The sequence below is a fragment of the Osmerus eperlanus genome, chromosome 18, assembly GCF_963692335.1.
Source record: "Osmerus eperlanus chromosome 18, fOsmEpe2.1, whole genome shotgun sequence".
NCBI lineage: Eukaryota > Metazoa > Chordata > Actinopteri > Osmeriformes > Osmeridae > Osmerus > Osmerus eperlanus.
The window spans coordinates 13,258,835-13,286,782 of NC_085035.1; the positions used below are offsets into that span (position 1 = coordinate 13,258,835).

Here is a 27,948-nt window from a genome sequence, read left to right on the forward strand (position 1 = left end):
AATTCAATTGTTTCAATTCAATTTCAAGTCAATTCCCATGATGCAAGGCGGTAAATAATGTACAAATTTGCCGATAAGTTTGCCGTTTGTTCGAAATACAAATGTAACTTCATGAATTTCGTTTTTTTTTATGTGTCTGCTTAGAATTGAGTGTTTTTTTGCGTGGTAATGTCATTGTTGTACCGGTTTGGACTGTCCAATTTAGACAATTGGACAGTCCTGAACTACCCCTTCCCACCCAAATCAAATCAAATCAAATTTATTTGTATAGCCCTTTTTACACGCAAGCATGTCACAGAGGGCTTCACATATGCCCATAGAACTGCCCCTCAACCAACCTAAACCCTCAAGGAAGACAAGGAAAAACTCTCCAAAAAACTCTCAACAGGAGAAAAAAATGGAAGAAACCTTGGGAGGAGCAATTCAGAGAGGGATCCCCTCCTCCAGAGACGGTTGGTGAGAGAGAGGAGCAGAACACAGGCTAAACATAGTCATACAGTGTTGATGGGTTTTTAAAACACCAAAATCCATTATTCAACTTTATAGATGTAGGACAGGACCGGGAGACTCGCGACCAGGTCCAGCGTTGGCTGACCGACGACCAGGCAGGTGCTGACAACTCAAACCCCCCACACCACAAGGGATGTGTGTGGGGGGGGACAGAGAGAGGAGAGCAGGGATTAGAGAATGCCAGGAGCAGCTAACAGTTACAGTCATAATAGAATGAGATCCCCACCGGTCAAGTGTGGACTGGTGCAGCAATTTAACAGAGCAAAAAAGGGGAATTTGATGCAACCCCACACACCAAGACAGCGACAGCCCCCCTCATTTGGAACATGAAATCTGTTCCAGGGGAAGAGAACTCTAAAATAAGTTATACTTAAAGAATAAGGATGGAAACAACCCGTCCCCCGTTGCCTCCAACTAGTAACATACTTACCTTTAACAGTCGTAGAATTGACTAAACAATAACGTTTTTAACCTAATTTTAAATGTCGAAACAGTATCAGACTCCTTAATTGAGACGGGTAATTTGTTCCAGAGAAGAGGTGCTCTATATGAGAACGCCCTACCTCCAGCTGTTTTTTTCTTAATTTTGGGAACCACCAGATAGCCGGCATCTTGAGATCTAAGTGTCCTTGCGGGGCAATAGGGTGCAAGGAGACCGGAGAGGTACAGTGGTGCCAATCCATGCAGAGATTTGTAGGTTAGTAGTAGAACTTTGAAGTCAGCTCTGGCTTGGATAGGGAGCCAGTGTAGAGAGACAAGAGTAGATGTTATGTGATCAAACTTTCTTGTTCTGGTCAATAGTCTAGCAGCAGCATTTTGCACCCGCTGTAAAATTTTTAGGTGGGTAATTGGGAGGCCAGAGAACAACACATTGCAATAGTCCAATCGGGACGTAACAAATGCATGTATTAGTTTTTCGGCATCATCCTTTGAGAGAAATTTTCGTATTTTGGCAATATTACGTAGATGGAAAAATGCAGTTCTGGTAATTTGCTTAATATGGTACTCAAACGAAAGGTCTGGGTTCATTGTGACTCCTAAATTTTTTACTAGCTGGCTTTGAGAGACTTTGACGCCGTCTAGGTCTAAGGTCAGATTGGAAAAATTATTTCTATATTTTTTAGGACCGAAAATTTGAACCTCGGTTTTATCCGAATTTAGAAGAAGGAAATTTGCAGTCATCCAAGCTCTCAACCTAGAAACACATTTTTCTATAGCATGTGGAAATTCTCCAGACTTTATAGACATATATAGCTGAGTATCATCTGCATAACAGTGAAAATTTACCCCAGAGCTTCTAATTATGTTTCCTAAAGGCAGCATATAGAGAGAAAATAACAGAGGGCCTAGAACTGAACCCTGTGGTACTCCGTATTTTACAGTGGAGCTCCTGGATGAGCAGCCATTATAGTGGACATATTGTGATCTATCGGATAGATACGATCTAAACCACTGAAGTGACGTACCAGAAATCCCAACATAGTTCTCCATACGTTCCAAGAGGATCTCATGATCCACCGTGTCAAAAGCTGCACTTAGGTCTAGAAGAACCAGGACAGAGAAAGAACCCGCGTCAGAGGCTAACAGTAGATCATTGACTACCTTGGCTAATGCAGTTTCAGTGCTGTGGTGGATAAATGGCAAATTTGAAATTGGCCTGTAGTTGCTAAGACAACCTGGATCCAGGTTTGGTTTTTTAGGAAGGGGCTTAATAATAGCTTGTTTGAAATCGTTGGGGACTTGGCCAATTACAATAGATTCATTAATAATACTAAGCATGGGTGGTCCAATAATAGGGAGAAGTTCCCTACAGAGTTTGGCAGGGAGGGGATCGAGAAGGCAGCTAGTGGGTTTCGAGGAGTCTATCAGCTCGATGAACGCTTCCATAGAAATAGGGTTAAAGTGAGTGAGAGCCTCAACATGCAGCATGCTTGGTATAGGGGAAAGTTCAGTGTTGATGGCCACTCCTCCAGGACTAGTCTGTAGTTTGTCCCTTATTGCATACATTTTTTGGTCAAAGAAATCTGAGAAATCATTGGGAGAGAAATCTGAACTAACACAGAGTGTACTTTTCTTAGTGAGATTTGCAACAGTGTCAAATAGGAACTTAGTGTTGTGTTTGTTCTTACTAATCAACCTAGAGAAATAATCTGATCTGGACCTGATGAGGACTTGCTTGTACTCCATTAGGCTGTCCTTCCAGGCCAGGCGGAAAACCTCCAATTTAGTGGTACGCCACTTATGTTCTAGTTTTCTAGTGAACCTCTTAAGAGTGCGGGTTTCCTCTGAATACCATGGAGCCAGTTTCTTGTCCTTTCTTTTCCTTGGTTTGAGAGGGGCAACAGAGTCTAGGGATAGCTGAAGAACCAAATTCAGATCCCTCGTTTTAGTATTTAATGATTTATTTGGGACGTCAAGGACTTCTAGTGCAGCGGGTAGAATATTAGCCAGTTCCATATATAAAGGACTTATGAGAGACATGTTTTGTCACTCATGCTAGCCACTCTGTTGTGGATTGGTGGCATGATCCGACGTTGAGCTAATAAAACCAAGTCAACCCTTTTTATAATTGTCGTGACTCTTTCCGGCCTGCCTGCTGAGAGATCTCATCCTCTCTAAAATAGCCCAGGAGGCCTCCCACCTCCCCCCCTCTACAGTGACGACTCTCTCCATTCAGGAGGGTGAAGTTAACAGACTTTTCAAGAGGCAGAATCCCCGCAAAGCAGCTGGGCCGGACTCTGTCTCTCCAGCCACCCTCAAGCACTGCGCTGACCAGCTGTCTCCGGTGTTTACCTACATCTTTAACACCTCCCTTGAGACATGTGCCAGCCTGTCTCAAGTCCTCCACCATCATCCCTGTGCCCAAAAAGCCAAGGCCAACAGGACATAATGACTACAGACCCGTCGCCCTGACCTCTGTGGTAATGAAGTCTTTCGAGCGCCTGGTGCTGGCACACCTTAAATCCATCACTGACCCTCTACTGGACCCCCTGCAGTTTTCCTACAGAGCCAACAGGTCTGTGGACGATGCAGTTAACATGGCCCTCCACTTCACCCTACAGCACCTGGACTCCCCAGCATCCTATGCCAGGATCCTGTTTGTGGACTTCAGCTCTGCCTTCAATACCATCATCCCGCCCTGCTCAGCTGGGAGAGCTTGTCCTGAACAAGCTCTCCCAGCTGATCGTGCCTGGATTCCACCTGGATCACAGACTTCCTGTCTGACAGGAAGCAGTGCGTTAAGCTGGGAACACAAGTCTCTGACTCCCGGTCCATCAGCACCGGATCACCTCAGGGCTGCGTCCTTTCTCCTCTGCTCTTCTCCCTGTACACCAACAGCTGCACCTCCAGTCATCCGTCCGTCAAACTCCTGAAGTTTGCGGACGACACCACCCTTATTGGGCTCATCTCTGGTGGAGAAGAGTCTGATTATAGGTGGGAAGCGGCCAACCTGGTGACCTGGTGCAGCCAAAACAACTTAGAGCTCAATGCTCTTAAGACAGTGGAGATGGTTGTGGACTTCAGGAAGAACACAGCCCCACTCACCCCCATCACCCTGTGTGACTCCCCAGTCAACACTGTGGAGTCCTTCCACTTCCTGGGCACTATCCTCTCCCAGGACCTCAAGTGGGAACTGAACATCAGCTCCCTCATCAAGAAAGCACAACAGAGGATGTACTTCCTTCGGCAGCTGAAGAAGTTCAACATGCCAAAGACAATGATGGTGCACTTCTACTCAGCCATCATTGAGTCCATCCTCACCTCCTCCATCACCGTCTGGTACGCTGCTGCCACTGCCAAGGACAAGAGCAGGCTGCAGCGTATCATCCGCACTGCTGAGAAGGTGATCGGCTGCGATCTGCCTACCCTCGAGGACCTGCACACCTCGAGGACCCTGAGGAGAGCGAGGAAGATTGTGGCCGACTCCTCCCACCCTGGTCACTCCCTGTTCCAGCTACTCCCCTCTGCTGCGGTCCGTCAGGACTAAAACCTCACGCCATAAGAACAGTTTCCTTAGCCTCTTCAACAAGGCCAAGGACTCCCACTGACATTAACTATGCACTACGCACATGCCAATTCCTCCGTCAGGAGGATCCCTATTGTAATTGTTGGTATTATTAGGGTTCCTCCGGTAGGAGGGAACCTATTGTTATTATTGGTATTCTTATTAGGGTTCCTCCAGTAGGAGGGAACCTATTGTTATTGTTGGTATTCTTATTAGGTTCCTCCGGTAGGAGGGAACCTATTGTTATTATTGGTATTCTTATTAGGTTCCTCCGGTAGGAGGGAACCTATTGTTATTGTTGGTATTCTTATTATTATTTTTCTTCTCCTTGCGCCCCAATATCTCAAAAAGTCCCTTGTCATAAATTTTCTAATTTGGCACATTGATACTACGTCCAAGTGGGTACCCCCACACCAAATATGGGCCACATCGGACCATAGGGGGCGCCACAGGGCACGCCCAAAAGTCCGATTTTCAAAGTGATGGCATTTCCACCCCATTGCTCCAATTCTTCTGAAACTTGATGTGCATGCCTCATTTTTCATGAGGAACAAAAAAGCCTCAAGGACCCATAAGGTCCGCCATGATGGATTTTCCTGTACTGTGATAATTTGGGAAAACCTTCAAAATTCCTCTTCTCTTGAACCAAAGTTAAATTGACTTGAAATTTGGTACAGATATGTATCATTGACGTATTTAAAAACGTTACTTAAGGCAATTGAATCAAGTACAAAATGGCTGAAATGGGTGTATTTATGTAAATGTCCACATTGCCTCAATATGTTTGTGTCACTAAATCAAATGTATTTTTGAAGGATGGTTCAAACCTAATAAGCTTTAAGGTGACATGCCTCTGAAGTACCATGCAAAGTTTCACCTTGATATGTCAAAATATGACTGAATTACAGCTGTTTGAACTTGGACCAAATCTGACAATGCTCGCCATTGGAGAAACAGCTTTTTTTAATTATCCAGTTATTGAACTTTGTGTATTCCATGCCTGGGAATGGCTCAATTGGCTGAGATGTTGTGCTGGTAATCAAGGTTCAATACCAGTCAGAGGCATAGTTTTTAATTTTTTATTCTGACCAAACGGTTTCTAGTCTCCCAATAAATCCTCCGGTTGTAAAACATAGCAATGCGTGTTTATTTGAGCCCATCACAACACTCCGATCATCTGTTTAGCGAGACTGTGTAAACCACTGCAAAACAAGCCAGGTTCACCACAGTAGCTAGCTACTTGTAGTCTACGCATGGTAGAGATAACTCTAATGGTTATCTCTAATGAAGTAAATTAATTGTTCAGGTGGATCCCTTGCCTGTTGCACAAATTCATTTCAGTAACCTGAGCCAGGACACATCCCCACTGATGCTAGGCATGATTTGAAATTTGACAAGTTATGGCACTCCTAACAACCTTTTTAAAAAAAACTATGAGTGAGTTATTCTTTACAGCAGCAACCCAGTCATTCCGTTGTCCCGTTTTTATAGGAAATGTACAAGCAGTTTCAACTTTGGACGAATCTTACAATGCTTACCACAGGAGAAACAGCTTATTTTTTTATACAGTAACTGAACATGACAATATTCAGCACTGAGAATATCTCAATGGGCTGGGATGGTGACCTGTAAAGTATAAGGTCGTAGGTTGGAATCCAGCCATAGTCTTTTGGCCTGTCATAATTTTGATTATCTGTTCAGTTCAACAGGATGACATCATTCTGAAGTACCACAAACAATTTCACCTTGGTATGTAAAAATATGATTGAACTAGAGAGGGTACAATTTCTGGGGAAATTGTAGGGTGTGCTTGCTTGCATCGGTTGCACAGGGGTCCGTATTTCTGTATATTTTATATAAAAATGCATACTTATTATTTATAAAGATTACATAGATTTAAAAGCATATATTTGTTGCTGCTCATTTACAACTCAAAATACGAGTGAAGTGTAGAATGAAATAGATGTCTTCTCATTTCCCCTGCAAGAGGCAGCCTCATAGCTGAATCAAAACGAATAAATTTGGCAGAGCGGTGTAAAAATTGACCTAATCTCTATGATTTAAACGTCCTTTTAAGTTTTCCCTTCTCGTGATATTTTCAGGCATTTAGCCTACTCATTGCATTCATTCGTTAATAAAGAACCCCCTTTGAAGATTATTCTACGACGTTACCGGCAGTAGAAGATGGAATCGCGATTCAAACAGTACCATCTGCTAACTGAAAATATGCCCCCAAAAACGTAAATAAGCTTGACATTTATTTAGTGGAAAATCGCTCATTGATAAAAAGCTCACTGGTAGCGATCATTGTCAGTAACAACGCAAAATGCGATATAGCCCTGTGTGGAGAAGCTGCCCCGGTAAATTCTACTACGGTACAGTACTAGACTACTGCTGTGTTCGTCTTGGTACTGTAGCGATTGCGTTGGTTGAATTGGATGTAACGTTCCGTTGTACGGTTTAGGCTGAAATTAATTATTTTCATGAACAGATTGACAACGTTTAGGCTGTGGCAATGAAGTTCAGGTTAGTAGTTAGATAGACTTTTGATTTAAGTAAGGGGAGTGCCGAACATGTTCTGTCGCCGTTTGACTTCCTAAACAGCTGTGTAAGTTAGATGTTTTTGTCGTGTGTCTCGCGTAAGGTACAGCGTTGCAGTGAGCTACACTGGTTTGAAACCACAGGTAATGGTAATTTCACCAACAAATCGTTTACTAATGTCAGAATAAATCCTACAACGAAAATGTATATGTGAGGAATGTTTATTTTAACGATTGAAAACAGATAACGCTACATCATAGACCACTGTAGTATGTGTTGCCCGGGCAACACAGGCTAATGTCATGATGCTAATACTTCAGTGAAATAGTAGACTACTGTTTCCGAAAGTAGATGTACTTCCTTAATAATATCAGCTTATACTGTACATTACACATCACAATTGTGTGTCATATCACAAAGTAAAATGAGTAAATAGTTATCACCCTGGCCTCTTTGCTTGTGGCGTTTCTGCAGCTGCCTTGCAGTAAAGCTATAGTTAGCCTAGCTATCCCCCAAGTTAACAGATGCGAAACGAATGTTCTGCCAAAGGTAGTCACGCGTGTTTTCGTGACGTTAGTGACGTAGCGACGTTAGTAACGTCAGTGACTGTGGCTAGCAAATTAGCCACCGTTAGCTTCACTTTTCGCCACAAAAACTTAACTTCAGCCTAAACCATGCAACGGAACGTAAATTCCAATAGAAGCAACTCAATCGCTACCAAGACGAAACTTTTGACACCTACGTTGTCTATGTAGGCCAAATATTGACTGAGTTTTAGGGGGGCAAAAATAAATAAAAATAATAATAATAATAATATATATGTGAGAGAACAAAGGTTGTGCTCTCGCCGAAGGCTTGAGCACACCCAATTAGAGCAGTTTCAACGTTGGCTGAATCTAACAATGCTTACCACAGGAGAAACAGCTTACTTTTTTTATACAGTAACTGAACATGATAATATTCAACACTGAGAATAGCTCAATGGGCTGGGATGGTGATCTGTAAAGTATAAGGTAGTAGGTTGGAATCCAGCCATTATCTTTTGGCCTGTCATAATTTTGATTATCTGTTTAGCTAAAAAGGATGACATCATTCTGAAATACCATGCACAATTTCATGCAATTTCACCTTGAAATGTCAACTGTTTCTTAACCTTTGTCCCAATGTTGACCAAAGCTAATACTCTGCCCTTTCTATTCAAAGAAACAGTTCTATATCTCAACAGTTGGTGTGTAGCAGAGAGGATAGAGAGACTGCTTTGTAACCTTATGCTCATGAGTTCAAATACCCATTCAGCCTGTTGTTGGCCAAACATGAAGTAGTTTTGCTCTCTTGTTTTCCAACTCTCGATCTTCGATAGTGTACATGTTTATAATATTTTGCCATTTTGCGGAGGAACCCACATCGCTGCTTGCAGCTATATTTATTATTATTTTTCTTCTCCTTGTGCCTCAATATCTCAAAAAGTCCCTTGTCATAAATTTTCTAATTTGGCACATTGATACTACATCCAAGTGGGTACCCCCACACCAAATATGGGACACCTTAGACTGTACGGGGCGCCACAGGCCACGCCCTAAAGTCCGATTTTCAAAGTGATGGCATTTCCACCTTATTGCTCCAATTCTTCTGAAACTTGGTGTACATGCCTCATTTCCCATGGGTAACAAAAAAGCCTAAAGGACCCATAAGGTCCGCCATGATGGATTTTCCTGTACAGTGATAATTTGGGAAAACCTTCAAAATTCCTCTTCTCTTAAACCAAAGCTCCAATTGACTTGAACTTTTGATCATGATTATGTATCATGGATGTATCTAAAGACGTTACTTAAGACAGTTGAATCAAATACAAAATGGCTGAAAGGGGTGTACTTATGTAAATGTACACATTGCCTCAATATGTTTGTGTCACTAAATCAAATGTCATTTTGATTGATGGTTTTTCAAACCTAATAGGGTTCAATATGACATCACTCTGAAGTACCATAAACAATGTCACCTTGGTATGTCAAAATATGATTGAATTAGAGCTGTTTCAACCTTGGCTGAATCTAACAACGCTTACCACAGGAGAAACAGCTTACTTTTTCAGACAGTAACTGAACATGACAACATTCAACACTGAGAATAGCTTAATGGGCTGGGATGGTGACCTGCAAAGTATAAGGTCGTAGGTTCGAATCCAGCCACAGTGGTTGAGCCTGTCTTAAATTTGAATATCTGTTTAGTTAAACAGGATGACATCGTTCTGAAGTACCATGCGCAATTTCACCTTGATATTTGAAAAGATCATTGAATTACAGCTGTTTGGCCAAATCGAACAATCCGTGATACAGGAGAAACGGCTTCCTTTATTTGTACAGTAATTGACTACATATTCTCATCCTTGAGGGTAACTCAATGGGTTGAAACGTGTCCTACAAAGTGCAAGGTCACAGGTTCGAATCCAGGCACAGTATTTTGGCCTGTCATAATTTTGATTACTTGTTTAGTTAAACAGGCAGACATCATTCTGAAATACCATGCGCAATTTCATGCAATTTCACCTTGAAATGTCAACTGTTTCTTAACCTTTTTCCCAAAGCTGACCAAAAACTAATGCTCATATCACGCAGTCAGAGCACAGCTAGATAATCAGCGTCAGCACCCTTGGGTGCTGACACCTTTTTGACATGCAGTGCGGCATGTCAAAAAACGCAAAGACTTGTGGAAAATAGTTTACATTTACATTACATTTACATTTATGCATTTAGAAGACGCTTTTATCCAAAGCGACTTCCAAGAGAGAGCTTTACAAAAGAGCATAGGTCACTGATCATAACAACGAGATAGCCCCAAACATTGCGAGCAGCCAAAACATGAAGCATACATTGTGGAAAACCAAATAAGTGCCAAAGGGAATAACCATAAGAGCATGCAGTTAAACAAGTTACAATTGAACAACATGAAACTCCCCACAAGAGTGCAAGAGTGTACCTGTAGAAAAAACAATCAACAGTAAAAATATTTCACAGCGAGTACAAGAATTTAAAACCGTTACAACTAACCAACAAGAGCAACAAGTCTCTCAATACGAGTCATTGTGATCCTGGAGGAAACTAACATCAGGTCCAGCCAAGAATTCCTAAGTGCCGTTGTACTCCCGGAACAAGTGCGTCTTGAGCCTTTTCTTGAAGGTGGGGAGACAGTCAGTGTCCCTGACGGAGGTGGGGAGTTGATTCCACCATTGGGGGGCCAGACAGGAGAAAAGCTTGTGTTGGGACCGGGCGCTCTTGAGCGGTGGGACCACCAGACGGTTGTCAGAGTTAAAGGTTTAAGCTTAGTTAGATAAGCATTGTTTGGAGTTTTGTTGTTGTGTTCGTTCTGTTTTGATATGTGTAATGTGATGGTCTGTAGTTTGGATAAATTAAGTGTTCACCCTGAGTGTGACTGTTGTCCAGTTAGATGGCGATCTAACCTGTCTTAAAAGACAAATGAGCGTTGAGCAATATTGCTCTCCAATTCATATAGCTAGCTGACACTACAGTTGTAAATATCTGAATACTGATTACAGCATCTGGATGCTGTATGTTGTGTATACGACTTGTTTTGAATTAACATGTTAAGTCGGAAAAAAAAAGTGTCATAATATGACAACGTACATATGTTTGTTCAATTACAAATCGTTTTTCCCCCCGCAAATCTGGTTTATTCAGGATAATAGTACACATTTAAAATTAGAAATGCTGTTTTTATACAGAGAAGTTAATTTAATAAAAGTCATATTTACCGGCAAAGAACAGCCTGTAATGTAATATTACAGATATATCTTGTCAATTTGGTACAGGAAAATTAAAATTATTTTACGGTTAATTCATGTTAATATATATTTTTTTTTTACTCTAATTTAATGGGTTTAATCTGGCGTCCCAGCTGCCAGATTGTTCCTGTTTTTTACATTTTATTTTTTACAGTGTAGACAATTGCTTAAGATATGCATTATTGTGAATGCTATGCAAAATAAGCAATAACAACTTCAAAATCAAATACCTTTATTTCAAAGAGCAACGTGAATATGATGACTGCTACTTTTAGAAAATGGAATAAAAGAAAATAAACCCTGTTGAACGACGCTAATCCTTCTTACAGATGTAGGAACATGTATGCAGGGGTGCAAACTCATGATGGGGTTATGATGAAAAAGTTCGGGATGAAAAAGGTGACAAGGATTCGAACCCCCTTGTTGGGTCCGGGGCATGCTCCTCTGGGAATATATATTGTTAAATATTTAAATATATATATATATAACATGCTTCAATGTTATTCCAGTAAAACACAAATAAACTGCAGCTATTCAGCTTGGATGGTTTTCAACTTTCACAACCCCTTCAACTTTCACCCCTCATTCGCTAACATTACATTGCAGGGCTCAACGTAAAAAAAATGTGCCAGTGGGTTTGAAACCTACTGGCCCCAAGACCATTTTTACTGGCCCCTACTCCAAAAGTTGTAATTTATAATTGTTACAACAAAACCAAAGACTTATAAGTTATGTTATTCTGTTACCATGTTTAACCATTTATTAAACATATCCTGGATATAAAAAGAACAAAAATGTAATCACAATCGCTGTCAGCAAAACAATTGACTTTCAACCTCAAACATGACGTGCTCTCTCCCCTGCTGACAGCCATCTCTGCACAACTCTGTCTGGCTGAAACTGTGAAACCTCTGGACGTATCCATCAACGTACCGTGAGATCGATTGAAGAACAGCCGGCTGTGTAGCCGAGCCCATTTCCTCAAGAGCAACTGCACGGGTTCTAATGACTACACAGCTATTTAATGATTGGCCAGACTCACACACGACAACTTTGACGCGTGTTTTGTATTTATTCTGACACCTTCAGTTTCGCCAATGCTCAAATCCGGACCAAACTGTTTAATTGAATTAAATATTTGTTGAAGAAATGGTTTTAGTCCGCCTCTTCACTAACGGAAAGACAAAGTTTAATTGAGTTCTGTTGTATTATCAATCTGCAGATTGGAGACAGAGTTTAACACGGCCCAATACATAGAAGGACAAATTTCAGTGCACTGGTTCGTGCAAGTTCTAATGCGAAAAACAATTATATTCGCAACCATGCAGTTCATCAGCGATAAACTAAGCAAACAGCTCTTGATCGGCCATGACTGATGTCAACGCAGCAAATCACGAGAAGCAGGAATGTCCGACTTTATGGAGGCATATTTAACTCCTCCCCGACTGCAAGCGGCAACTCTTTTTTTTACTGGCCCCGGGCCATCGTTATTGTCGAGCCCTGATTATCCTCGTCATGGCCAGTGTGCTGTAGCATCTTTTGGATTATGGCACCTGATGTTCCGATGTCTGTGATGAAAGAGATGTACGCCTTGCAAGAATTGGCCCGGTTTTTGTGGCTTCCCCATTGCTTTTGTCTGCAGAATGATTCCCACGGTCACAGCCATATTGATAATAGTCCTGCCGGGGGCAAACTGAAGTAGCAATGCTCCTTCTCCTGAACTTCGTTGATATAACCCTCCATGAACTCCTTGGCATTCCCCCTAATAATAACAACATCTTGGTGGACCCTGGAGTCACGTGGCTTCTTCAACCGTTCTTTAACACCATTCACCCAGTGTGTCTCCATATTCTGAAATTAGAAAAAGACACTGTATACTTGAACATAGGGAGTCAGGTGGCTGAGCGGTTAGGGAATCGGGCTAGTAATCAGAAGGTTGCCCGTTCTATTCCCGGCATTGCCAAATGACGTTGTGTCCTTGGGCAAGACACATCACCCTACTTGCCTCGGGGAGAATGTCCCTGTACTTACTGTAAGTCGCTCTGGATAAGAGCGTCTGCTAAATGACTAAATGTAATGTAACATATAGATTTTTGGAGAACCACCAAGCATCAAACTGATCGGTCCTGAGAAATATGTTGAATATTTTACTCTGCTCAATAAAATAAATATTACACCTGCCCTGTGGCCAAAAGAGACACTTTCAGCGCAGGTGATGCAAGACTGACTTCAGTATGTCTAACAACACTGGAGGGTGAAGTAAACATGCATCAAAATGAGGTAACATAGTTTAATAATAAGTTTCACCTGCCCTCAGACAACCTGCCTTGAGACCAGAGGAGACAGTTGACTCTGTCCTGAGAACAGAAAAATATGACTTCTGCCCTGAGCCCAGTAGAGATTCACCTGCCCTCAGATAAAATTGCGGGAAACGATAGTCTCTGCCCTAGGACCAGATGAGACAACAGCCATGAAGAAGCTAAATTAATAAATTAGACTACACTGCCCTAAATAGCCATTGTTTTTTTAATACGAGTACAGTAAAGCTTAATGCATTGTACATTAACAAGCTTTATAGCTCATCTGATTAGCTTGAGTAGCTGGCTTAGCTAGCGCTTATGGGTAACATGTATGGGCACACATAATGTTGATAGCGCTAGCAGGTAAAAAAAACACACATAGCTGCACCATTTTCGAGAAAATTACTCAGGTTTTTGTTTTTATATACTTAAGGTCTTTGCACACCGAGGGCGAAATTTTCGTGTGTTTTTTTCGTAATCGTCAGGCAAAAACTTTGGTGGCTCTGGATTGTCTAAAAAAATCCCCAAATGCTGGCTATGGATGCGAAAAACGCAGAAAATCGAACCCGATCCTAACTTTTTCTGAAGGATGAAAGTTTCAGAGGCAGTTTGTAAGCGTGATTGACATAACATGGTCCGTGTACATGAGTTTAATTCCTTATAACGGAACATGCATGAATACGAAAAACGTTTTTGAATCCGTTTTTTAGCAAAAACGGAAAAACGGATTTTGACGTGTTATTATGTTTTCTCGTTTTTTACACACAAACCATAAAACGACGTTATATTTGGATTTTTCTCACGTGGGTGGAGCTAAGTCTGAAATGCCTGTCATTGGCCGAATGTGTCGTCAGCACTACCTGTTCCTTCAAAGTAAAGGTTTCCCCCTTCTAACTCGATTAGCCTAATATAGGTTATCTGTCAGTTACATTTTAGGCTATTCACATTTATAAACTTGCCAATTACTCAACATTGACTTGGGAGTTCGCCCTTCCAACTTCATTCAATGCATCTACTTTTTCATAATTGATGTAGGGCCTACTGATATCGACATGCTAAATAAACTAATGCCAAAATGCTGTAGGCCTAGTCGTGTTTTTCCATTTATATTTGTATTAGTAATATTATAAGATCACAGCAATCAATTGTATTGGCCTGTTAGTGTGGTGGTGTTGCTGTAAATTGTTAGCTAACTGATAGTGCTTATAGATTCAACATTCCATTGAACTTCTTTCACATTATAGGATTAGATTAAACTTTGTCATTGAACAGTACAAGTACAACAAAATGCAATTAGCATCTAACCAGAATTGCAAATAGTATTTACAAGTAAGTACAAATAAGTAGCCTACATTAAGTATATGTATATTACAAGTGAAATATATAAATGTGCAAATGGATATTCTAAGTTGCATTGTAGATGCCAAATGAAGGCGAAGGTTGCATGGGCACCCGGGATGCGAAGATAGCCGCCGTCGGGTCCCCGAGGTAGACATGCGTATAACAACTGTAAAAATATATACATCATGGCAATTCTAAATGTGCAGAGGAAAATGGAATGTGCAAGGAGCATGTGCAACTGAAATGCAGGGATAGCAGCATGTGCGGTTCTTATGCACTGATGATCCTGTGCACCTGCTCAGACACAGCTTGTGCATGTGAGGTTCTTATGCACTGATGATCCTGTGCACCTGCTCAGACACAGCTTGTGCATGTGAGGTTCTTATGCACTGATGATCCTGTGCACCTGCTCAGACACAGCTTGTGCATGTGAGGTTCTAATGCACTGATGATCCTGTGCACCTGCTCAGACACAGCTTGTGCATGTGAGGTTCTAATGCACTGATGATCCTGTGCACCTGCTCAGACACAGCTTGTGCATGTGAGGTTCTTATGCACTGATGATCCTGTGCACCTGCTCAGACACAGCTTGTGCATGTGAGGTTCTAATGCACTGATGATCCTGTGCACCTGCTCAGACACAGCTTGTGCATGTGAGGTTCTTATGCACTGATGATCCTGTGCACCTGCTCAGACACAGCTTGTGCATGTGAGGTTCTTATGCACTGATGATCCTGTGCACCTGCTCAGACACAGCTTGTGCATGCGTCCAGGCGCTTGACCTCCTCCATGTAGTCTGTCACTGACGCAGAGTTTCATGCATTCAAATTTCCCCCCACTCATCTACACACCATACTCCACTAATTTAATGGTTACTTTAAGTATAAAAAATAAGTCGCACTATTAATAATACAAAAGCTGGGTCAAGTTGCATGGGTAGTTTTGATGGAGAGCAATCTTCAAGACATGCCACACATCTTTCATTGGATATAGGTTGGGGCTCTCACTGGGTCACTCAAGGATATTTACCTTTTTATTTCTTAAACCAGTGGTCACCAATCCTGTTGCAGGAGAGCTCCCTTTGTGTATAGGTTTCACTCCACGTGGCCTTAGCTGCAGTTAGTGAGTGGTTGCACAACTAACTAGTACACTTTAAGGTGTACTTGTCTCTGTTCCTTTGTGATGCAACATTCAAGTACCATACAAAGTCAAATACATTTCAACACCTAACTGCGTCTTCTATTTCTGCACGAAATACTGTATCTTAAATATATCCAGATACATGGAGTTATTTAAACTACATTCATTTAAGAACTCTGAAATCCAAACAAACATCCATGTACTTAAACTTTATAAAGAATATAATTTCTGAAGAAGGGTCATTTCAGGTTTCAAATAAATTTTATTACTGAGAAATGCAAAAGGGTAACATGGCGTTGAACTTGGTACACCTGTTTTATATTCAAACTGTATATGTCAAAACTTAGTAGGGCAACAATAGATGTTAAGGGTGTTCACGCGTTTGTTTGTGTGTGTGTGTGTGTGTATGCGTGCAGTTGTTTGTCTCTGGGAAAGAGGAAGTTATCTTTTCATAGGTTTACAGTTGAGTAAGATGGATCAGATGCATAATAGCATTCTGGAAGGGCGTGTATGTACTGTTTATTACATAAATAACTTTCATGTCTTGAAACTGTTCTTCAAAGTGTCTCTCCACTTGGGCTTGCTCTTTTGCATTTCCAAACAGGTTGATGCCAAATGTTGAGGATCTGGTCAATGACGATCTGGTGTCTGCCTCATAAAGATCCGCTGCTGATGAGGCACAGGGTAGGAGATCCTCTGTGACCTTCTTGACACAGCCATGTGGTGCCAAGATGTTTGGAACTCCTCTGCCTGGTGTGAAACTCTCATTATTTCATTGTTATACTTCACTTTTTATTTATAACAATTCAATCGATTCACAAAAGCACATCTTGAAATGGATTTAGAATCACATCTTTGAATATTGAAGTAATATATTGTATGTAACTGGATGCATTGTATATTCATTGGAGCAATGTAGTTAATTACTTGAGTTTTTAATTACTGCTTGAATAATTTTACTCATAATGATAAAGGTTGACATGAACTGATGTGAGAAGGCTGCATTACGTAAAATACCTGGAATTCTATGGGCATTCCATGAGTCCACAACTCTGTTGATCCCAATGCTGGCAATCTGACAATCTGATAATCTCTAACAACAATCTCTATCTGTTTCTAATATGACATGTCAGATTAGAAACACAGAACCTCACTGTACTGTCTTCCATGTTGATCCGCTCCTGGTCAAGTAGATTGACCAAAGCTGTCTTTATTGGGTAGTTGACCCTGTTGTTTATTTCAGGCCAAATCCGCTCAATTCTGTGAGACTGTAGATCAAGAAGAAAGAAAGATGTAGTATCCCTAACATTTGAATAATTTGAGAATATACTGTAAACAAACAAACATTTTTTGCAGATTCTTTTCCAAAACTGACTGAACATCTGCAGCAATGCAATACAATTATTTTCCAAAGTGCATTTTGTACATTAATTAAAGTAATTCAATCCCAACATTCTAATTTTAAGCATTTTTTTCTCAGACAGTAGAAAAAACAATTTGACAAACAGGAATTGTTGAGTTTATTTGTATAGACCTTTTTTGGAACGTAAACAATAACAGATCAGTTTAGAACGCAAGCCCTGAACTACATCCGGCTAGCGCGTTTCCTACATTATCGCTAGCTACTTTACCATCGAGTTCATAGATATATATAAACACTAGATGTCTCGTTTGCGTTGCCGAACAACGGAGTCATGGCGGCCATCTTGCTACAGTCAACTGAGCGAGTTGACTGTAGCAAGATGGCCGCCATGTGCGGACGTTCTAGACTCCGCCGTAAGACATCTGGTGTTTATATATATCTATCATCGCGTTAACATGACTAGCGCATATTACCATCAATTAACTGGCTGTGGATAGCAGCGATACATCGAATAGTGTCCCCTAACGGCCTAGCCGACCCACTGGATCAGAACGTTATTTATTTTAGGCTATAATTTATTTTAGGCTGATCTGAAATTGATAGCCTACCTAAGCTAGAGCTAATCTATCCCGATGTCTACTGTACCACTATTTCAAATAGTAGCTACATTAGCCTACCAAATAGTATTTGGTAGAGTGCGTTTACAGTCAGTAAAAAGGTTATTGGAGCTTATAAAAGTCTGGTGCCTACAACTATTTTTTTAATGGTTTTTTTAAACATGACGGCTTAAAAAGACCAAGACCAGATGTGACGCCTGCATACTAAAAGCAACGGTCGGAGAGGTGTGCATCATATAGGCTATCTGCTGGTTACTTGTTGAATAACTGCTGTGAAATTGTAGTAATTAATAAACGCACCGATAAATGTTCAATATTATCTGCTGTTTTTACATCACCCACCTGTCATTTCTGAACCCAGTGTATGGTCGAGGGTTAAAAAAAAACAGGTGGATATGAGAGTTAGCCATAGCCTAGGACTACGCATGCAGTGTCAGAGCCACAACCGAGTTATCTCTACTGAAGTATATTTATTGTTCAGGTGGATCCCTTGCCTGTTGCGCAAATTCATTTCAGTAACCTAAGAAAGGACACATCGCCACTGATGCTAGGCATGATTGGAAATTCCCTTCCATGACAAGTTCCAAACCACCTTTTTAAAGCACTAACCCAGATAGCAAACTTTATTGAAACTACGCTGAATCAACATCCGCTTTCAACGCTAATTTCATTGAAACAACGTCAGACTCTGATGTTGACCAATCATCATTTTGCACCCTTATTTAATATTGAAACAACATTAAAAAACCAACGCGATTCTAACGGTATTTCCACCAATATTACTATTGAAACAACGTTGAAAGATCAACAATTCTTTACAGCAGCAACCCACTCGTCCTGTTTTTATAGGAAATTTAAACTTGTTGACAACTTGTTCTACCCCAATCTCAACAAACAGCCAAACACAGCAAAACAATTGGCCACAGTAACTTGCTCACTTTCGCTTCTAAACTGACTTCCATCAAAACAACAAGCTTCCGTCTGAAACCGGAAGCTTTCAAGGGCCAAACTTCACGAATGAAAATTCTAGAATGTTCATCAAAAAAGGTGAACATTGTAGAATTTTCATTCGCCAGATGGAAGTCAGCTAGTTTAGAAACATAAGTGAGCAAGTTACTGTGATAAGTGGGGTCAATCAGCCCAGCAAAGACAATTAAGCGCTGATTGGCACACCTGGGGGTGATTGGAGGAGCGTGTACATAAAGAGAGAGAGCATGAGGAAGAGAGAAAAAGGACTGTGTGTGGGCCAGAGAAAGAGGAGGTTGCGTGAGGCCGAGCGGGTTGACCAGACCAGAACCAGACTCTGATGCGAGTGGGAGCCAGGGGTGCGCAGAGTCGGGGTGACCAGAACCAGACGCCGATGCGAGCGGGAGCCAGGGGTGTGCAGAGTTGGAGAACGTGGAGCCAGGGACGAACGGCGGCCAACGACGGGACCAGCATCACGTTACCTCTATGGACGGAGTGGAGAACTGAGTACGGCGTACTCCAGCATGACGCTACTCATGCACGCCGCTCTTTCTGACCTTCCTCTCTCGCCGCAAGTTGTGGTCACCAGTACTCACTACTACGCCACGATTGGAGCCAGCAACTCTGGGGACTGGGCTCATTGTGGTTGTGGCCATTATTTGAATACAGGGCTGGGCGCGTAGGGCTCTGGATTTAAGAGAGGGACAGCACTAGGCTGCCGGGTTGTTTCTTTTGTATCTACTTAATAAAGACATATTTCTTACGAGCCAGTGTGCATTGTCCGATTCACCTCTCCCCCATCCTGTACGAAAGTACGGTCAGCTACATTACTGTGGCAAAAAATGATTTTTTAAACAATGTCAATTGTTGCTGTGTTTGGCTGTTTGTCGAGATTGGGGAAGAACAAGTTGTCAACAAGTTTAAATTTCCTATAAAAACGGGACAAAGAAATGTTGCTGCTGTAAAGAATAGCTTGTTGATCTTTCAACATGTTTCAATAGTAATATTGGTGGAAATACCGTTGCATTGGTTTTTCAACGTTGTTTCAATATTAAATAAGGGTGCAAAATGATGGGTCTACATCAGAGTCTGATGTTGGTTCAATGAAATTAGCGTTGAAAGCGGAATGTTGATTCAGCGTAGTTTTAAATGAAGTTTGCTATCTGGGTTAGTGCTTTAAAAAGGTGGTTTGGGGTGCCATAACTTTTCATGGAAGGGAATTTCCAATCATGCCTAGCATCAGTGGCGATGTGTCCTGGCTTAGGTTACTGAAATGAATTTGCGCAGAAATTCTTTGTCTATTCCAATATGTAATGATGGTATTCAATGACACAAGTCTGTGTTCTAGAAAGAGTGGTCTGGAGTCGCAGAGGTCCGATAATATCAGCTTTAATGCAGCAGTTGGAAATCAACAAGTACAGAGCTCTGGGGTTGTCTACGTTTTCCTACCCGCAACAGAGTTTGGGTTGGTTCACGAAGTCCAACTGGCTATCTGTCCCTCCCCAGCATATATTATACAGTGCAATTAAAATACAAAGATGAAAAGAGGGTTGAGCTTGTTCTCTTGTGCATCAGGGAGTTGTTCTTGCCTACGCGTCCCACCTGCTCGGGTGCCGTCTCCACCCGGTTTCAAGGTTGTTTCTTAAAATTAAGAGATAGAGACACAAAGAACAGCCTGCTGTTCCAGTGTGAGACCCAATGTTTAAGCCTGAGCACACTTCTAAGTTCATAAGACATAACTTTAACCTGTTTACGCTCCTGTTTCGCCCGCGAGACAAAAATGCTGCCTCCCCCTTCCTCAGTTACGACGCACTAAATTCTAAAAAATATATTTTTTAGACGCTACACATGTTATACATCGTTGGAAAGCTACGATTCTTGTGCTTCCATTGAAATAAACCAATTCAAGATCAAGTCGCAATAGCAAGCAAAGTCAACGTCTTTTTCCGGTGAACATTCCTTCAACAATGCCAAAGAAAAAAGTTGTACTCACCCTAAGTTGTTCAAATAGGTCCAGGTGTGCAAATCATGCCATCAAAACTTGATCTGCGTAAGTCCCAAGGGTTCAAAGTATCTAACCATGTAAAGTAATTCGTCCAAATACAATGTTTTACGTTCATGAATAGCCATTATCCTTTGTTTCATTATGCAAGTTAGCCGAAGGAAGAAACAACTTGTTCACATAAAAGTGTTATTTTCTCCGATTTATCAACGGAGTATTTACAAAATGAAGGTCTCAAAATGTCCGTTGAACCCTCCCCTTTTGATTGACACCTTGTTCGACCCAATAGGAGCTTCCATGCCCCGTTGACAGCCCTCTAAAGCCAACTAGGTCTGTGCGTCCTGCCCCCCCCCCGCCCCCCCCCCCCACACTCGTTCTAAACAAATTTCTCGAACTGGCTTCGACTGGCTCTGAAATTAGCTCGTTAGCCTTGTAGCTGACAGCTAGCTGAAAATGCCAATACCCTCATTTGTATGCGTCTGTGGAGCCTTCAAAATAACAGTCGATTGCGCAATATGGTTGACAGAATCAGTGTTCTTTGTGCGCCAATCCTTGGAATCAGATAAAGCACTCCAATGTGTTCATGCTTCAGTTTTTGTGTTTCAGTATTACTAATTAGGGATTTAGCTATTATATATGATATTTCTAAGTACCAGAGATGGGCCAGAGATAACAATTATGAAAAATAATACCTTTTTATTTGACCTTGACCTTGGTTACAAAGGGTCATTTTGGAGTCTCCAAAAGACCCTTTTAGAAATTCCTGGATGTACTCTTATAAAAACATGTGTCAAATATGAATATATTGTGGTATTATGTTTGACTTTTGATTTGAATTGGGTAAGGCTTCAACCTGTGGTCCAATTTAGTCTTCCAGATAATACCTACCACCTCTAGGCCTCTTCAGGCCTCTGTTTTCAAAACAAAATCTAGGCGGAAATAGAAATTTTCACTTTCCTTGTGTTCAAGCTTCTATTACTCAACACTAGAAGGACTGACAGGGGTCCTGACAACAGGGGACATAACTTCAGAGTGTCAGCTTTCAAAAGAGATCATTTACATGCATGTACTCCAAATGGTTCAAGAACAGCTTCCAATTTACTTTGGGTATGCTGTTTAGGCGTTTTCAGGCAAATTTAACAGGAACATGAAAAGGTTAATAAGCACAATGCATAACTTTACTAAGCACAATATATTCTTTAAATTTCACAGCAGTTATTCAACAAGTAACCAGCAAATAGCTGTTGCACACCTCCCCAGTTGCTTTTAGTATGCAGGCATTACGTCTTTTTAAGCCGTCTCTGTCTTAATATGTACATTGTTTGTTGACTGACATTAAAAAATAGTTGTAGGCATCAGACTTTTATAGGCTACAATAACCTCTTTACTGACTGTAAACGCACTACCAAATACTATTTGGTAGGCTAATGTAGCTAGATACTATTTGAAATAGTGGTAGACATCTCCGCCTGGATGACCGAGCACCACCTCCAGCTGAACCTCGCCAAAACAGAACTTCTCATCATCCCGGCTAAACCCTCCATCTCCCACGATCTCTCAATCACCCTGGGATCTGCGACGGTGACCCCTTCATCCTCTGCCAGGAACCTTGGGGTTACCATGGACGACGAGCTCTCCCTCACGGCCCACATTGCTGCGGTCTCCCGGTCGTGTAGATTCACCCTCTACAACATCCGGAAGATCAGGAGATACCTGTCTGAGCACTCCACCCAGCTGCTAGTCCAAGCACTTGTCCTCTCCAAGTTGGACTATTGCAACTCGCTGCTCGCTGGTCTCCCAGCATGTGCAACCCGCCCTCTTCAGAGGATTCAGAACGCAGCGGCCCGCCTGGTCTACAATCTACCCAGACGCTCCCATGTTACCCTGCTCCTCATCTCTCTCCACTGGCTACCTATCATGGCCCGTATCAGATTCAAGACCCTGGTATTGACCTTCCGAGCAGTGAACGGGACTGCACCCGTCTACATCAAGTCTCTCCTGCAGCCCTACACCCCCACCCGTCACCTACGGTCTTCTTCAGACAACCGCCTGGTGGTCCCACCGCTCAAGACCGCCCGGTCCCAACACAAGCTCTTCTCCTGTCTGGCCCCCCAGTGGTGGAATCAACTCCCCACTTCCATCAGAGACACTGACTGTCTCTCCACCTTCAAGAAAAGGCTCAAGACGCACTTGTTCCGGGAGTACAACGGTACTTAGGAATGGTTCGCTTGACCCGATGTTAGTTTCCTCAAGGATCACAATGACTCTTGCTTAGAGACTTGTTGCTCTTGTGGTTAGTGGTAACTGACTTAAATTTTTGTACTCGCTGTGATATATTGTTTTTATTATTGTTGCTTGCTTTTTCCACAGGTACACTTGCACTTATAGCAGTTCATGTTGTTTAATTGTAACTACATGCTCTTATGGTTCTTCCCTTTGGCACTTATTTTGGTTGTTCACAATGTGTGCTTCATGTTTTGGCTACTCGCAATGTTTTGTGGCTATCTCGTTGTTATGATCAGTGACCTATGCACTTTGTAAAGCTCTCTCTTGGAAGTCGCTTTGGATAAAAGCGTCTGCTAAATGAATAAATGTAAATGTAAATGTAAATCGGGATAGATTATCTCTAGCTCTACCTTAGGTAGGCTATCAATTTCAGATCAGCCTAAAATAAATTATAGCCTAAAATAAGTAACGTTCTGATACAGTGGGTCGGTTAGGGGACACTATTCGATGTATCGCTGCTATTCACAGCCATTTAATTGATGGTAATATGCGCTAGTCATGTTAACTCGATGGTAAAGTAGCTAGCAACTAATGTAGGAAACGCGCTAGCCGGATGTAGTTCAAGGCCTTACGTTCTAAACTGATCTGTTATTGTTTACGTTCCAAAAAAGGTCTATGGACTGGACTAAAGTTTGGAAAATTTCTGGAAAAAAATTGCATTACTAACAAAGTTAAAGAAGTGTCCTTTAAAATTGTACACAGGATATATCCAGTGAAATACCTTTTAAATAGATTTAAATTTAATCTTGATCCTAAATGTGTTACTGAGAATGAAACAATCATTCATTTGTTTTGCAATTGTATGTATACTAAATCCTTTTGGTCTGCTTTAGTTCATCATATCCAGTCAATTTTCTTTACTCAAAGTTGACCTGAGAGCAGAAACGTTTGCGATTGGTTTAATCTGACAACCAATCGCAAGAGAGGAGAGAATTGCAGAGGCGGGGCCACCATTTTTTAGGGCTGTCCCCGACTAAGATTTTCTTTGGTCGACCAAGACTCGACTAAACACTTTTTTTTTTCTATAAATGTCAATGTTTTTCATCAAACCCTTTTGTGTGATGTTTTACCTCACTGATTTAAGAGATAATATGAAAGAAATACATACGTAAGAAGGGAGATTGACAACTATACAAACATAAATGAACAAACATTTTCCTGATCTAGAAGCCGAGTGGGGAACGGTGCAACAGAGACAGATTTTGTGGTCTTGGCTGGAGAAGATAATGTCATTCGATTTGGATGTGATTCTTTTAATAGGCACATTCATTGTTCAACCCGACGCGTTAACGCGTTAGCATGAGAGAAGTATAGGCCAACTTACGTTTTTCAGGTGGTAGGCTAGGCTACATCATATTCAACCTTGAATTATGAAAATTAAACCGTTGTTGGCAGAGTTTGCATTCAACTTTTTTAGAGTCACCCGGTACTTTGTAAATGTAAATGTACTTTAATGAAATGCTGCCATACCACAGATTTCTTTGCCATTTGACTAATAACACCGACAAAGTAGGCTGTGGCAGAGTTTGTAGTTCGGCAGCCAATTCTGCTCGTGCCGTGTGCAAAAAACAAAAAACAAAGTGCAGATTAACGAAAGGGAAAACAGTAACACATTTTCTTTTAAATTATATATTTTTAAAGTTGCTTTATTTGTCTTAAATAATATAATCTACAATTTCTGTAGAACATTTCTTTAATTCAGCAATGGTGACACAAGCGGGAATCAGATCTCACACTGCCATACGGCAGTTCGACTAAAAAAAATCTTAATTGACCAAGAGCATATCGACCAGAAAATCGACTAGTCGACTGAGTGGGGCCAGTCCTACCATTTTCAATCTTTTTCAATCTCAACAACGTGCCACAGCCTGTTTAAGGATATATTCGATATTATTAGACATTCCAGAGCCTGTTTAAGGAGTACGGTGTTCATTTTAGGACAGTCTCAGATCTCAGACTCATGTGTCAGACTCAAACGAAAAGGTGTCAAGTCTCAGACCAAAAGTCATCATTCTCAGACAAAACGCCCTCAAACTAAACAGCGTCATTCTCAGACAAAACGGCCTCAAACTAAACGGCGTCATTCTCAGACAAAATGCTCTCAAACCAAACAGCGTCATTCTCAGACAAAACTCCCTCAAACTAAACGCCGTCATTCTCGGACAAAATGCTCTCAAACCAAACATGGATACTAAACAAACTCCATATACCATGTCCTAAAATGAATACTAAGGTGTTCATTTTAGACATCGTTTGAGTCTGACACTTGAGTCTGAGATCTGAGGATGTCCTAAAATGAACACCGTATGCTAGCTAGCTGGTCAGAATAACGTTATACATGCTCAAATTTTTTATTTTGTTCTGTAGGAGTCAAGTGATCCCTTTTGATAGCAGCAATCCATTTCTCACAACGCTCAGGGTTTTTTGGGACATTGTAAAAGGTACATTTATGTATTTGAGATTTGCTGTTATCACAGCCCACAGCACAGCAGATAGACGGCGTCTTGCAATTCAGTCCTTAACCCTTGTGTTATCTTCGGGTCATTCTGACCCATCAGTCATTGTGACCCACCGTCGTATTGCGACAGATTTACCGCATACAAAGACAAAGTGAAGCATTTTCTTTTAACAGCTAGGCTGTCTCAGACCCCCCACATTGCAAAGGTTAAAAGAAAATTATTTTAATTTGTTTTTGTATTGGGTAAAATTGGGTAAACACAACGATGGTTCGTTATGAACCTTTGGGTCATGTGACCCGAAGGCAGCACGAGGGTTAAGTTGGCACCGCGACCACTGTGTGACGTCACATGAAACCCACCATGTCCTAAAATGAACACCGTACTAGCATTATGCTAGCATTAGCTATATCTAATGCTAGCTGTCCAGAATAACGTTGGTATAAATGTACTGTACTAGTAACGTTAGTTATGTAAGGTATTTTATTATGAGCTTTCATTGTGACAAGGGGAGTCATTGTTCTGACGGTCTGGCGGAGTGAGTTAAATAAAGTGAGACGTGCAGTGTCGTCTTGGTTCCGGGGCATTGGAAGCCTGTGTACTTCTTTTAAAGCCCAAACCTAATTAGCACATAGGCCTACTGTAAATACATTTAAAACCCTCGGCTACAGTTATATGGTTGAATTATGTTATGCTACTTGTTGGAGTGGCTTTCGTATGCTAAACTACTTTTCATTTGGTGTCCTGATGTGACTGACATTACAACAGAATCTGATGGCAATTCAGTTCAGTGATATAAACGCTATGTATTGTTAATATCGCTTGATGAACAGACTGCCACTGACCCTTCCTATGATCAAGAACATTTTCTTCATCTCAAGAATGATACATTTTGGGATCATTAACGCATCCTGATGAGAATAGCAAAGATATCCAAACATTTATATGATATTGCTCTATTTCCTAATTCTTTAAACAAAAAATCTGTATATTCAGATGTTGAACTTCACTGATTCCATACCTATAAATGGCATTAATCCATTGTTAACATACTTCCATGACATCACAAACTTTGATCATGTTTTTATATGTTTGTCTGTGACCTGTGTGGTCCAGGCATACACATAAACTATGGATAAAAGGATAGTAAGATGTCACTGACATTTGTTTGGATTCTCAATGATTGAACCAATGACTTGCCAGATCAGAATAAAACAAGTGTGAGGCTCTGCTCCACCAGAAGTCCATTACAAGTTTGGGATTGAGTCCAGCCACTCCAGAATATATCAAATACCTTAAAAAAATGTTCTGGCCTATATGTATGCAATGTACAATAAACAAAATAGCTAATCAATACTACTTATTTATAATAAAAAAAATAGGGCAAATTATGACTTCATTGCAAAAAATGTTTTGTCTGTTTTCTACCTCTGCAAATTATGCAGGTAAAGGACTATTTCAGGTGGGTTGCCAGGGGGCGTGGGATGTTGATGGAGTCTCTGGTGACCAGAGTGGACAGCTCCCTCATCTGGCTAGTTACAGCCTCTAGACCTTGGGAGGCCTCCAGCACTTCTTCAACTTTGTCCAAGACCTTCTGCAGTCCAGAATTGTCATCTCTTTGGGAGAAGTAACATAACAAAACAGGACAAAGTTAATAATTGAGTTGTTTTTGATAACTTGGTCAGTGACAACAATGTCAAACAAATTTTACATAAAGTTTTCATTCGTTTACAGCATCAGTCAAAAGTCGGGAGAAAAACTACTAATTTCTTTGCATGAAAGAAAGTGTCAAAGCAATTGAATGGTAATATATACACTGCTCAAACAATTGAGGGAACACCTAAATCACACATTGTGTCTTGATGAAGGAAACATTTTCGAGATGAAAATCGTTATTGTACATTGTGTTATTCATTGAGAACAAAATGACATAACAAAGGTCAACGGAAACCAAAATCACCAACCGATTGAGGCCTGGATTAAAATGAGCCAAAAATGAAAGTAAACGGTTGAAATCACAGTCTGTTCCGACTCATAATGTGACTTGTTTTAATAATAATGTGGAAAGTAGGGTGTATGGCCCAAATGTGTTAAGCAAGGGATACCATAGATTGTAAAAAAAATGGTATGACACTGATGAATTCCAGGTCTCTGTATGTGTGTGGGGGTTTCTGCAATGGCAGCTCATTCATCACATGTGCTGGTGAGTAAATTAATGTAAGCATAGGTTGGTAATAAAGCTATATTAATGCAGTGAAGTTATTTATTCATGGCTATATCAATCTACCCTTGTTGATTTGGTTTGTAAGTAAGGTGCTCTGTCCAGGTTGTTTCTGTAACCTGACAGTTGTTGTTGGATAAATAGAATCAGGTAAAATTATTTCCCGTGGTCTACCCTTACATGATCCCATATTCCAAAACCGCTGGTCTGTTAAAACAAATATTCAACACAAAGACCACAAACAATTTTTTTTTTTTACATTCATGACAACAAATAACTGTAAAAGATACCACTAATATTTATATATGTGTATTAAATACAAATTGAAAATGTATACAACATCAATAAAGCAATAGAATGGTAATATATACGCTGCTCAAACAGTTGAGGGAACAACTAA

The 27,948-nt window shown here is 41.0% G+C and overlaps 1 long non-coding RNA gene and 1 pseudogene across 1 annotated transcript; both read right to left on the bottom strand.

Moving 5' to 3' along the window:
• Positions 1-4,796: 4,796 nt before the first annotated feature.
• Positions 4,797-9,955, bottom strand: LOC134039007 (uncharacterized). Its single transcript, XR_009932729.1, has 3 exons — positions 9,786-9,955; positions 8,563-8,812; positions 4,797-4,870 (listed from the first exon to the last, which is right to left on the bottom strand). It is a non-coding gene; the product is annotated as an uncharacterized LOC134039007 (long non-coding RNA).
• A 2,557-nt stretch (positions 9,956-12,512) lies between these two features.
• Positions 12,513-27,948, bottom strand: part of LOC134039102 (uncharacterized) — a 267,969-nt pseudogene continuing 252,533 nt past the window's right edge.